Here is a 12,750-nt window from a genome sequence, read left to right on the forward strand (position 1 = left end):
CTTAGAACTGAGGAGAAATTACCTGACAGTTAGAACAATTAATCAGTGGAACAGCTTGCCTCCAGAAGTTGTGAATGCCCCAACACTGGAAGTCTTTAAGAAGATGTTGGCTAGCCGGTTGTCTAAAATGGTATAGGGTTTCCTGCCTAGGCCTCCAACGTCCCTTCCAACTCTGCTATTGTATTGTACAGTTCAGTTGCCTCCTGAAAAAGCACCTTTGGGACAACCATGACCTGGATGACTGAGAATCTCTACAGACTCACAAAGTGGATGTACTAGTTTGGGGAGACCCATCTCTAGCACCAAGTCCCCTTGTAGATACCACACTTGGATAAGACATTACCCAAAACTGAATCAGCTTTAGGGAAGGGCTCTGAGGCCAAGGAAGAAATCAAAGTTGCTGCTCTTCTCTTTGAGGAAAGTCAACAAGAGATGACACATATTGATCGGTGGGAGCTGAAAATGAGAAGGAGTCTGGGAGAAACTTTTCCATCTCTTACTTAGGGAAAGGAGGATACAATAGATAGAAACTTAATTGTTATTCCTGAATTTGGAACATGGTAAAATGAACTCAGTTACAAGAGTCGAGATCTTTAAAGGAGAAGCAGTTTTAGAACTGAACCGATGAACTAGATAAATTCGAACTCCCCTTTAAAAATGAAAATTTGATGCAACCATCAGTTAGAAAAGATTTACATGGGATTCCCACAGAGAGGAGGAAGAAAATGGTCTTCTTCGCATTTTTGAAGGTAAAATTCTATGATGCTAATAAAATGCCCGTGCAATACAGAGTTATTTTAAATCCTTTTTTCAGTGGCTTCAAAGACTCACTTAATGAATGCAAATGACAATAGTGTTTAATATCATAATGTATCTGTCCTGGTGCCAATGCTTTGGAACATTGTGTGCTGAGCAATTAGATTGACCAAACCCAGCAACAAGGCACTAGGGATCCTTGTCCATTGGATTCCTACTAATGAAACTAAATTTGATGGGTTCTTTCCAGGTTCCCATACCTGCCATGGTTGCAGCCTTGGAACTCCCAAGCACTCTTTGCACTCCTTCCTTCTCCTCCTGGATCTGGAGGAATATGCAACATCCAAAGAGTTGGCCAAGGTCTTGATGACACTGTAAACATGGTGGTCATTTATTACCTGGATGCTGTTCCATTTCTTTAGGAAGTCAAGGGTTACTTTCTGGGTGCATCTTCTCCGACCCTTGACCGAAAAGAGCTGCTTTGAAAATGAACAGTGAAATGACTGATCTTCAAATTTACGTTGTACAAAGAGAATGGGTTCAAAGACATCATTGTTTGCCTTATCTTTATTTTTGAAATCAAAGTTCCAAATACTATGGATATGTTGTAAAAGCCAGTGCCAACTGGTTCTTAGTTTTACGAGAGGTGTAATGATCCAGACTTTACCTTCAATGGGTCCTGGCAAGGCAATAAATATTAAATAGAAAGGAAGAAATCTATCATAAATAAAGCCATATTCCATGAAGTGAACAAAAACATTGACTTGTCTCCACTTAGAGATGGCATCCCTGAGGGCTGCTGTATGTCCCATCTCTGAGAAACATTGTGATATAACAACACAAATTCCATTCCTGACAAGCATCGGAGTAAAAGTCCTCATAAAATTCTCTCCCTCTTCTGTGTCTGAAGCAAATAGACCAATCAAGATCCAACCAAAATGGGTGAGCAGTTGTACAATTCCTGGGTACTGGATCCCTTCTTTGGGGAACATCCAGTAGAAAAAAGGGAATTCCCTTTTATCACTAAGAGCCACTGAAGCAGTTGCATAACTGATCTGAAAAAGCAATGAAGAATGCTGTGTTATATCTGGGCTTAAATGAAGTCCAAAATAATTAGGTTTTCATAAATCTGACTATCGTGTATTGTTTATTGCTGATTAACAATTTGATCATTTTAAGATGACGAATGTAAAATACAGAATATTAATAAGACCATATATAAAATAGAATAAAAGAAACAAATTAAGAAAAAAGGAATGAGAATAAAGAATGAAAATCATATTTCTATATCACCACTACAGTTTACCACATTCTGATTCATGTGTGCACGTATCAAAGAAACTTTTTTTTTCAATTAAGGGACAAATTATATATAATTTTTAAATTCTTATCACTCGGAAAATATGTTGTTTCAATATACGGATCCCAGTAGGTTGTTCATCCAATGTATGGTCCAAGATGACCTTTCTCGTCCTTATACATTTGACAATCAAATACATTTCTTATGCCTTCTTTCTATGGAGCTCTGCAAATACAAGTCTGTTTATTATAAGATACTTGGTTAAATCTTCCACATTTAACCATTGTGTCCAGCTTTTCAAATCTGCATTTTGAAATATGTTCAAAATGTTAAGGCGCTTCTGTATTTAAATTCTTGACAATTGGGAAAGTATGTTTATAGTGGCTCATCTGTTTCAATGGTCAGCCTTACTGAACATATCAATGGTATATCTTTCTCTGCTTTCTCTGCTTCAATATCCCAGATTCTGTGTGCAGTAATCTTTGTAGATTTCCTACATCTGTACAAGAGACAGGGAGACCACAGTTCCTAATAAAATTTGTCAGTTCTACTATCCAAGAGATCCTTATTTGAAATTTGGCATGTTCTGACAGACACAATTTTGAGAGTCTATCAGTTTCCATAGCTTTAAATTCACACCAGTAATTATATGCTTTGATTTTAGACAAAGAATAAATTGTATGGCTTGCCAATTCAGCTCTCAGGTCAAAATTGAAGTTCTTCTACGCAACTCCAAGATATCTAGGCAATTTCTCAGTCATCCAGCTCATGGTTGTCCCAAAGGTGTTTTTTCAAGAGGCAACTGGAGTTTCTGGTTTTTTCCTTGAAGATGCTTTTTGGATGAGAAGAGAAACGTCTTCCAAGAAAAAATCAGAAAGTCCAGTTGCCCCTTGAAAAAACATCTTTGGGACACCTCCAAGATATTTCTCAGATGCTCTGAATTAACATATTCTAGTAGTAATATTTAAACCCCAAATCTCAGTTCCATATAACAGCATCAGGATAACCTTCGCCTTTTAAACCTTTATAATTAGGGCTAAGGATGCTTGATAGTTAGACTTATTTAATTTACTCATGCTCTTGATCTAAGCTTCTTTGTGTGAAGTTTCCAAATGATGACCTAATTAATTTATGAGCCTCGAGACAAAGTTCAAAAGAAATCAATTCATTTATTAGGGTCAACATTTTGGCATGTTCTTCTGCATAGCCGAAAGTGATTTCCGCTTTAGGGCATCTGAACTTTACCCCTGTATCCCTTCCCTTCTGTCAGTGTCATAAATCACATCCACCAACAAGGTGCTGCGGCAGGCTATGGACATGCACATTTCACTAGCTGTAGTAATATGAGGTCTGACTCTGGCTAAAAGTACGCATGGTATTCTCCTCCCTTTTCTCTCTTTTTTATGTCAACTTGATAATAGTCATGGAAACGCTTTACAAGTTGACATTTTGATGATAATTTATTATCCATTAGACTAACAAACATGTGATTGCTATGGTCCTTTTTATAGCTTTTTTATACATAGGAAGTACTATTGCTATCTTCCTCCCAAATGGATATGACAAGTATTTTTTGTACGTCTTAATAGGACTTGCCAAAAGTGAGTCCCACCACTAAGCATATTTGCTGAATTGTTTGATGGGTAGATTTATTGCTCTTGAAGCCTTTTATGGTGAATTTATGAAGTTAAAAAAATTTGTTGTCTTATTGACTAACATGCTTGTAATTTTTAAAATAAACTGTTATTGCCAGTGGTAACTTTGATTCAATAAGGCATATGTGTTTTATAACCATAGGTTATATACAGTCATTAGGATTCTCTTCACATATTGGAAATTAGTTTACCATTAAAAATACCATTATTTTGGCTAAGATCATATACAAAATATGAGTTTTCCATCTCTATTGCCTCTTCCTTATGGGACAAAGAGCTTTTGATTGGACACAGAGCCTCTCCCCATCTTAAGAAGTATGCACCAGAAGCACCTAAAGCAATACAAATTTTGTCATTAGAGAATATACCAGCTTTGATTCCTGCCCCTTCTCCACTATGGATCCCAATCCTTAGCCATGACACCTACAATGGCCAGGGTGAAAAGCGTTCTTGAATTCCGTAGAGAAGATATGGTTGGAAACCTCACCTCACCTCACTCATTTTATCAGATAAAGACACCCACAACCAACCTGTGGGACTTTGTAGGTGCCTATTGATGTTGCCATCTGGATGGAGATGTCCCTGTAAGTTGCATCAAGAAGACCCAAAAGGTTGTCCTTCTTTCCACAGCTGTAGTTGGGAACATTGGCTTCTCCAGTTGACAGCATGTCCAACAAGGCATCTGAAGTGCCAAGTGTGTTGAAATAGTCATCAAGGCAATTGTAGCCAAGTGTGAGATTGTGTATAATCTGATGATTGTTATTGACTACTTGAGTAGCAAAAATGAAGCGTAGCATTATTGACTGATCAAAAGTTAAACTATGGTAAAAAAAAAAAGCTCATGTTTTTATTATTATCTTCAATAGTAATGCAATATATTGTTTTTTAATGAACTCCTGTTTATATCCCAATGTCTGAGGCTTCTGTCTATAATGTTCTAAAATCAGAAATAAATGATTGTCTCCAATACCAATTATTTTGTTTGAGTGTTTAGAGGATAGGGTGGAGAAAGTCTACCACCAGATTTAATAGTCATGCTGTTCTCTCTCTCTCTCTCTCTCTCTCTCACACACACACACACACTACACAGAGAGAGAGAGAGAAAGAGAGAGGGAGGGAGGGAGGGAGAGACAGAGAGAGAATGAATATACATATATACTAATGATTTTCATTTGTTCAATATTAGGATTCAAAATGATTCAATCATTAAGTTAGACAACTCTACTTTCCACCCCACACAAAAAAGAAGAGGCTATTTCATAAGTGACCCAAGAAGCCAATCCTAAAATCAAATGGGCATTTATATATTTTTTAAGAATCAGACATTAAATATCAATGAGCATTTATAAAAATGTGGAAATAGGCTAGAGAGGGGTGACTACAACCATTTCAACAACTACTTTAAACATAAAGGATTCGGGTAATGAACTCAAATGGAAGAAAATAATTTAGACTTCTTTCAGGATTTTTTTCTGCTCCAAACTTTGGTTTTGAGTCTCTCTCACAAAATAAGACAAAAGAAGGAAGCCATGGAAATCCAAATTATGCAGGAAATTAGGTCCTGCAATAGAGGAGTAAGTGGAATAAGAAGAAAATAAGGCAATATTAGAGCTGCAAATGGAGGTAATCACACTCAGTGACTTACAAGTAAGACTGACTATAAGGAGCCTTCTTGAAGGTAAACATTACATGTGATGCTCTTGTATTAGAGATTACGATACTAATGAGATGGTCTCCTGGTCTGTAATAGCTCTTTGGATAGTTTCCATCCTGGTGTGCCATCCTTAGTGGGCACTTCAATCTAAACTTCCCAGAGACTGGCTGGGACAGCAGCAACAGCAGCAGAAACAGAAGCAGGAGGCCCATAATTCTTGGTACGTGTGTGAATCTATCTCCTTCTCGTTTCTAAACAAGAACAGCCAGAAGAATTAAAGAATACAAAGCAAAGATGGAAATGCCAGCAGGTCTCTTCATTCAAACAGAAAACCACTTGAGCACTACTTAAGGCTTTTAACTGTTTCTGATGCAAAATCCTTCTATGTTGCTTCAGTCTGATGTTTACAACAAAGGTAGCTACTGAAGATGTAGCTGAAGAGATTCAAAAGACAGCAATGAAAATTACAGTGAGAAGCAACTTCTCTAGGGATTCAGAACTTTTTTCAGTGCTGCATGTGCAGACAGCTAGCTTTAGAAAGGCATGATAGTAAACAACAGAAAAAAACCCCACCCACACACAGATACATCCCTGAGGCCACTTTTTTATAGAGATTTCCATTCCATGCTGCATATGCAGACATATAGCTGGAGAAAGGCATGTTCTGCTCCGGGCAATGAGGGTTCTGCTCGGGCAGCCAGTTAACTCCACCCTTGGGAATATTTTTCAAATCAAGTTTATTGTCAGGAATCCTTAATAACAAAACTTACAGTTCAGTAATGAGGTTCTTCTGACTTTCCCTGATCTGTCCCTTCACGTAGTGTAAAAAGACATTAATTCATCTAACCCATGCTGCTGGTACAAAGCTGCTTCTGCTAGTGCTGATGGCGATTCAGTGAGTGCGAAGCAACAAACAATTTCCCGGGCAAAATACCCACTGCCCAATCAGGGAGCCCAGATATGGTCACGTGCTATGGGACTACGTTTCCCACAAGGTAATTGCATTTCCCATGAGATAGCTGCTTAAAGGAGACAGCTTCTGATTTTTAAATTAACTATACACTGTTGGGGCAGCACAAGGCATGATAGTAAACAACAACAACAAAAAACCCCACACACAGATACATCCCTGAGGCCACTCTTCTATAGAGATTTCCATTCTTCCAGTCAGGATATATCCAGAAAGTGATGCTGTAGAAAGGTATTTCAACATTCAGGCAATTCTTCTGCTGTTTTTTTTTTTTAACATGGCCTCTTCTCCTTAGCAAGCAAGACATTGGGCATGTTGACCATAAAGAAGGAGAAGAAAATAATCAAGATTAGATGTGTCTTTAACATGGACATTGATCAAAGTGTTCTGGATGAATCCAGTACTATTTCTTCCAGTGTCACCCATCTTTCTGAGTGGAAATGGTCCCTTCTGGACAAGGCATGCAGTCATAGCCGCAAATGGGCTGTCCTTCTCTAGCCCACTTTACCAATCCAGGAGAATAATTTTCCACACATTTGGACTGTCACAGAGACTAAGCAGATAAATAAAGAAGGCCAAAGAAAAATTGTTAGAATTCACAAGGGAAAATGGAGGTCAATATAAACCAAGAGGCTTCTGAGCTTCGTTTAGTTAATATGAAATATCTAACTGGTTACAAAAGGTTGTAAGGCAAGAATCTTGAGAATCTTAGGCATTTGATATGAATATAAGAAATGACTGTGGAAGAGATGCATGAAAGCTAATTGTAACCAATTGACACACTTTCTACCAGATGTCATGTAAGATGATGATTTGTGTGTGTGTGTTGTTTGTTTAATAAAAATAAAAATTTCTTGGAAAAAAAAGGTTGTAAGAGATACACTACTCATGAATTAAGATGATGATTTCTGTGTGTGTGTGTATTGTTTGTTTAATAAAAATAAAAATTTCTTGGAAAAAAAAGGTTGTAAGGGATACACTACTCATGAATTCCTCATTTACCTTCTTTATGCTTCTATCACATTGCAATAGACTTTAAGGTTGTTCCTCAATGCCATATTCCCACAGGAAAACTTTTTTGTTTTCATTATTAGCCGGGCTATCTAATTTCCCCTCCCTTCCCCCACTCAGGCTTTATCGAAATTCTGAGGCAGCACAAAATGGCTTCATCCAGGTTCACTTCAGAGTTGACACTAGGTTCTAGGGACCAGTTGAGGCTAATGCTTTTATATGAGCCTTCCTGGCAAAAGGACCGTATGGCTTTTGGACCTTAGTAAAGTACTGGTGGTGTTGTTTCCTAGGATTCTGTTTCTGGGGGTCTTCAACATGACACCACTCTGAATGGGGTCAGAGATAGCCTGGGAGTTTATAGAAACCATGACACCCATGAAACCATCCCAAGTCATCCAGTGATTTAATGTTATTCTGGAAGCAATTCCTTTGTGGTCAGGAATGGAATAATTTATCTTACATCTCCCTGTCCCAATCCCTGCTCATCATCACCATCACCCTGGTCTCCTCTCTTCCAGACTAGTGCGATGCATTCCACATGGGACTCCCTTTGATGAACAGTGTTGTGGCCTGTTAGCCTCTGGCCCATTTGGCAGCCGAATCAAATAAGGAGGTGGCATGGAAGACAGGGGCAGCATCAAGGCAATTTGCGAGCTCTGAGAGGGAAGATGGAATGGACCTGTCAGAGAGAGAGACAGAGGTGGAGCGTGGACAATCTATCAGCCCTCAGATGGAGAGTCAACAGCTCCCACTTCTGAACAGCTTGTTTGAGAGCCTGACTTGTGGATGCACAGAAGTCAGAGGAGAGGAGAGCAGTGGCAATCTATGAGGTGGTTCTTGGGACAGAAGAGCTACTGCTTCTAGTGAAGCCCCACCCTAGCTCTGGGGATAACAGGCAGGGTGCAGAGATGAATAGATGTGGCAGACAACTATTCATCTCCCTGCCAGTCTGTCATTGAGAGCCTGCACTTCAGTATCCTGTCTGGAAATTATCAGAATTCTTCTTGGAATAGGCAGCACCTTCTGAGCATGTGTGTGTGTCTGTTTGTGTGTGTGTGTGTTGCTGGAAGAAAGTGAGCACAACTTCCAGGACTTCCTTTGCAAGTGTGGGAAGAGAGAGGGAGAGAGGGAGAGAGGGAGAGAGGGAGAGAGGGAGAGAGGGAGGGAGGGAGGGAGACAGAGAGAGAGAGAGAGAGAGAGAGAGAGAGAGAGAGAGAGAGAGAGAGAGAGAGAGAGAGAGAGAGAGAGACAGAGAGAGAGAGACTCTCCTGGTGTGTCCAGCCACTTCAGGGGAAAAGGGAGCAAGTGTCACGTTCCATAGGACTTAGAGTCTTTGTAGCCTGCTGTGAGAGAGCGGCTGCTGGCACTCCTAATAAAGGGAATGTTTTTACAAAGTAGAATGTTCCATTTATGCTGACATTGCAGGAGGCCATCGTGGCAGAAAATGGAGCCTGGGAACTTTGCACATGTCCCTCCCGAGCTCCATTTCTACTGGTCGAGGCATTGCAGGCTAGTCCTTCCTTGTTTCCAGGGCAGCCCCTTGGCCAGATATAACTACCACTTGGGCCAGATCTGGCCCCTGGGCCTTTAGTTTGACACCTCTGATCAAGACTGACAGGGAAAACTATTTGTATATAAACAGAGAGCAAACCAAATTCCATTCTAGCCCTTATGGTCTTCCCTAGTTGAGTAACAAAATGCCTGCAAGAAAACTACCAACTCAAGATCAACAAGACTTCCCTAATTCAACCCTGAGCTACAAATAATCTTTTACATTGAGATTCAACATAGCTAAAAATAAAATAAACACATTCAAGTAGTTTTCAAATGAAGTGCCCTCTTACAAACCAAAGGACAAAACAAAGTAGCATTGCATTTCAAATTGTTCCTCATTATTTCAAATACCAAAAAGGACTTTTCTTTGTATCAAAATCATTTTTCAGTACTTGAGTTTTCTAGATCAAGGTATTATCTGACATCTGACCAGTCACATGACATGTTATTCAATAACGTGATTATGTGTTTAGAACATAGATTATGGCTCTTTTATCTCTGAATCTATCCCTTTTTAAGAGCAGGCCTATTGCATTATCCCAGTGGGGTGAAAGAGAAACATCGATAAATCTGACCAGCTCTGATCTGCTTACAAACATCACAGACCATAGATCTTTCCTTGTAGGTAACATAGTCCAAATTTCAGTGGATTCAGTCTAAACCTGAACCTGGGAGCTTGTCAATAGAATTACCTTCATCTTTGCTGTTTAAGATGAAAAACAATCAAATGTGAGGTTATCAGCCTCTTTCACCAGTTTTAAGGGGGTGGGGAAACAGATTGGGAGGGGAAAGAGCTATAATCTAAAAAAATAATCACCCTGCATCCCTTATTTGACAAGGCTGAATCAGCTGTAAACTGTAGTTCATACTGTAGAATTTGAAGGACACTTTGCTAAATAGTCCTGAAGCCTTCCAAGCAGCCTAAGAAAACTGCAAGGGTCCTACTCACCACATTAAATTCTTAGGGAAAGTTATCTGTCAGGGTAAGAGCCAAGGTGGCGCAGTGGTTAAAATGCAGCACTGCAGGCTACTGCTAGATCAGCAGGTCAGCGGTTCAAATCTCACCGGCTCAGGGTTGACTCAGCCTTCCATCCTTCCGAGGTGGGTAAAATGAGGACCCAGATTGTTGGGGGCAATATGCTGACTCTCTGTAAACCGCTTAGAGAGGCCTGAAGGCCTATGAAGCGGTATATAAGTCTACTGCTATTGCTATTGCTATTGCTAATGATGATTTAATAGCTGACCAGTTGCAGCAATGCTGTAATACTGTAATGCTGTAATGATGATGAAATGCAGGAGTGGTATTCAGTAGGTTCTGACCAGATCTGGAGAAATGGTAGTGGAAATTTTGAGTAGTTTGGAGAACTGGCAAATGCCACCTCTGGCTGGCCCCACCCCCATCTATTCTCTGCTTCCCGAGTCTCAGCTGATTAAGCGGAGATGGGGATTTTGCAATAAGCTTTCCCTGGATTGGGGAGGGAATGGAGATTTTATAGTATCCTTCCGCTACCTCACCCATCAAGCCATGCCACACTATGCCCACCAAGCCTTGCCCACAGAACATATAGTAAAATAATTTGAATCCTACCACTAATGCAATGGTAGTAATGAGTCAGTAGATATCAGACTTGGAAGCCATCCTTTACATTCAGCCTTCAGGCCTGCCATATTTTCTACTGTGGGAAAATAGAAGGTGGGATTAGATAGATTATGGGTGATATAAATAAATATATTTTCAGAAAACTTAGAGGCCCTGGCAAAGAAGGAAGGAAGATCCTCCCATGGAATGATGTTGAGGAGGGAATTTGATGGCTGGGAAAGGGGACAGTATTGTAAAGAAGGAACTAAGGTCTATAAGGTGTGCTGGGTGAAGGAGGTGCTCCCCTAATAACTGCTCTCATCACTCTTGGGTGAAGAATAAAAAAAAAAACCTTCATGCAAGTAACCCAGGCCTGCCATGCCTCCAAAAGAGTTCCCCAGTCAGTGCAGCATGTTGTTTTTTTAAATGTTCTGCCCATGCACAGACATATATATGGGCAACTGGGTATGCATGCAGAGTGTGTATCTGGCATCCGTGTGAACCAAGGGAGCAAAACTGTGCACCCCCAAAACAGCAGTAATGCCAGCAGCAACCCATCCCTGTCCTAGTTCCATCCCTTTCTAGACAAGAAGAATATTTGCAATGTTTCCCTGAATAAACTGTATGTGGAACAAAATGGAGATGTGAGAGCAGATCTGGAGATCATGAGCTGCATGCTTCTATGAAACAAGAATCCCCACAAACTGCAACTGGGGAGTTTTGGAAGCCAGAGGCTAATTTTCAGCCAAGATGCTCTGTTTCGTATAAAGTTGCTCAACAAGGTATCTAATATATATTCGTGTCTGTTTCTGATTTCCAAAGTCCTAAAACACATGTAAGGTAAGCTAAGGCTAGTCACCAAGGAGGAGGATCTTCACTAAGAATTAAATGTGGGGATCAGAATCCTTATGCTCTTCTTAGATGGCTTTGAAGGCTTCAGTACTATTGCCCCAGTGTCCTTTAGATGCTGGAGCACTGTTTTAAGCCAATTCAGACATGCCCAACATGTGATTCTAGACGACAATTCTTCATGATACAGAGCATGGCTCTTTTTCTTCTTGAATGCAACTAGTTTAAATTTATTGTTTTCTACTTTAAGTCTCTTTGGGCAAAAAGTAAGCTCCATATTTAACTAATAATAAATCTGGTTTTGTCCTTCCATGCTGGTTGGTGTCAGTTAATTGTACTTCTTCAACAAAAAGGACATTTTCTTGGATGCCTAGCTGGATCTTTAAAATATTTCTTCCCCACATTGGGCTCATATTCTGTTCTGACCTCGGTTTCCTGAGACATTAAAAATCACTCGCTTAGTCCCCAAAACCCTCTTTTTATTTCAACGGCTATGAATTATGTTCATTCACAGCTCTTAATGAATCACAAATAGTTTGCAAAGAGTCCAACAGAAGTCTGCCACAGTTTTTCAGGATAAGGCTGGTGAGCACCCACCTTTATCTCCCTTGAAACGCTGCCAAATATTTAATTGCCAATTAGCTTTGCAAGGCCAAACAGAGCACAGACTCAAAATGGAGCTTCAGAGTTTAAACAGACCAGAACAACGTTGCTTCTTGTAAAGACTCACATCTCTTTGCTCCTCCTTTATGATTTATGGGAGGAGCCAATCATCTACAAGCTTTACTCCTGAATTGCCTATTTTGTCTTAACTGTTCTTGCCTTCTGGCAGCTCTGCGCATGCACATACTGGGAACCGGCTCCCCTGTTCCTCTGCCTTGCTGATTTTAGACTCTGGAGGCTCCAGAGGCAGTATATAACTCCCAGATGGTCCTGAATCCATCTCTGCCTCCAATGCAGAGCACTCGTCTGAGCCTCCCCAGACTCCAAGACTGGACCATGTTCCTCCCCAACCTCCTCACTGTCTGACTCTGCTGCCAGCTCCTCCAGCTGCCGGCGGACCACAATATATTCATGTCTCATATACTACAGCAAAAGATGCCTGACTTACACTTTTTGAGGGACACATTCTCAAGCCAAGCCTACATCTCACTTCACTTCAATTCTGGAAAGTATGTGGTGATCTTTAGTCTTATTTCAGTAACATGGCGGCCATATTAATTGAAGAGCCCTAAGAATTTTTTTCATATGTATTTTGAGTGAGATCTGACTATTTTTGAGGGGAGCAGTTTTGCAATGTTTAATGTAGTCAAAAAAATTCCTGTCCTACTGGGTAGAGTTTCCGCATTGCATTTTTATCCTAATAACTAATAGAATAAAAGTAATTTGTCTTTTAGAATGTAATTTATTCTAAAAAAAATT

Source organism: Thamnophis sirtalis, unplaced genomic scaffold, assembly GCF_051295495.1.
Source record: "Thamnophis sirtalis isolate CommonGarterSnake01/CBP01778 unplaced genomic scaffold, rThaSir2_p1.2 scaffold_3, whole genome shotgun sequence".
Lineage (NCBI taxonomy): Eukaryota > Metazoa > Chordata > Lepidosauria > Squamata > Natricidae > Thamnophis > Thamnophis sirtalis.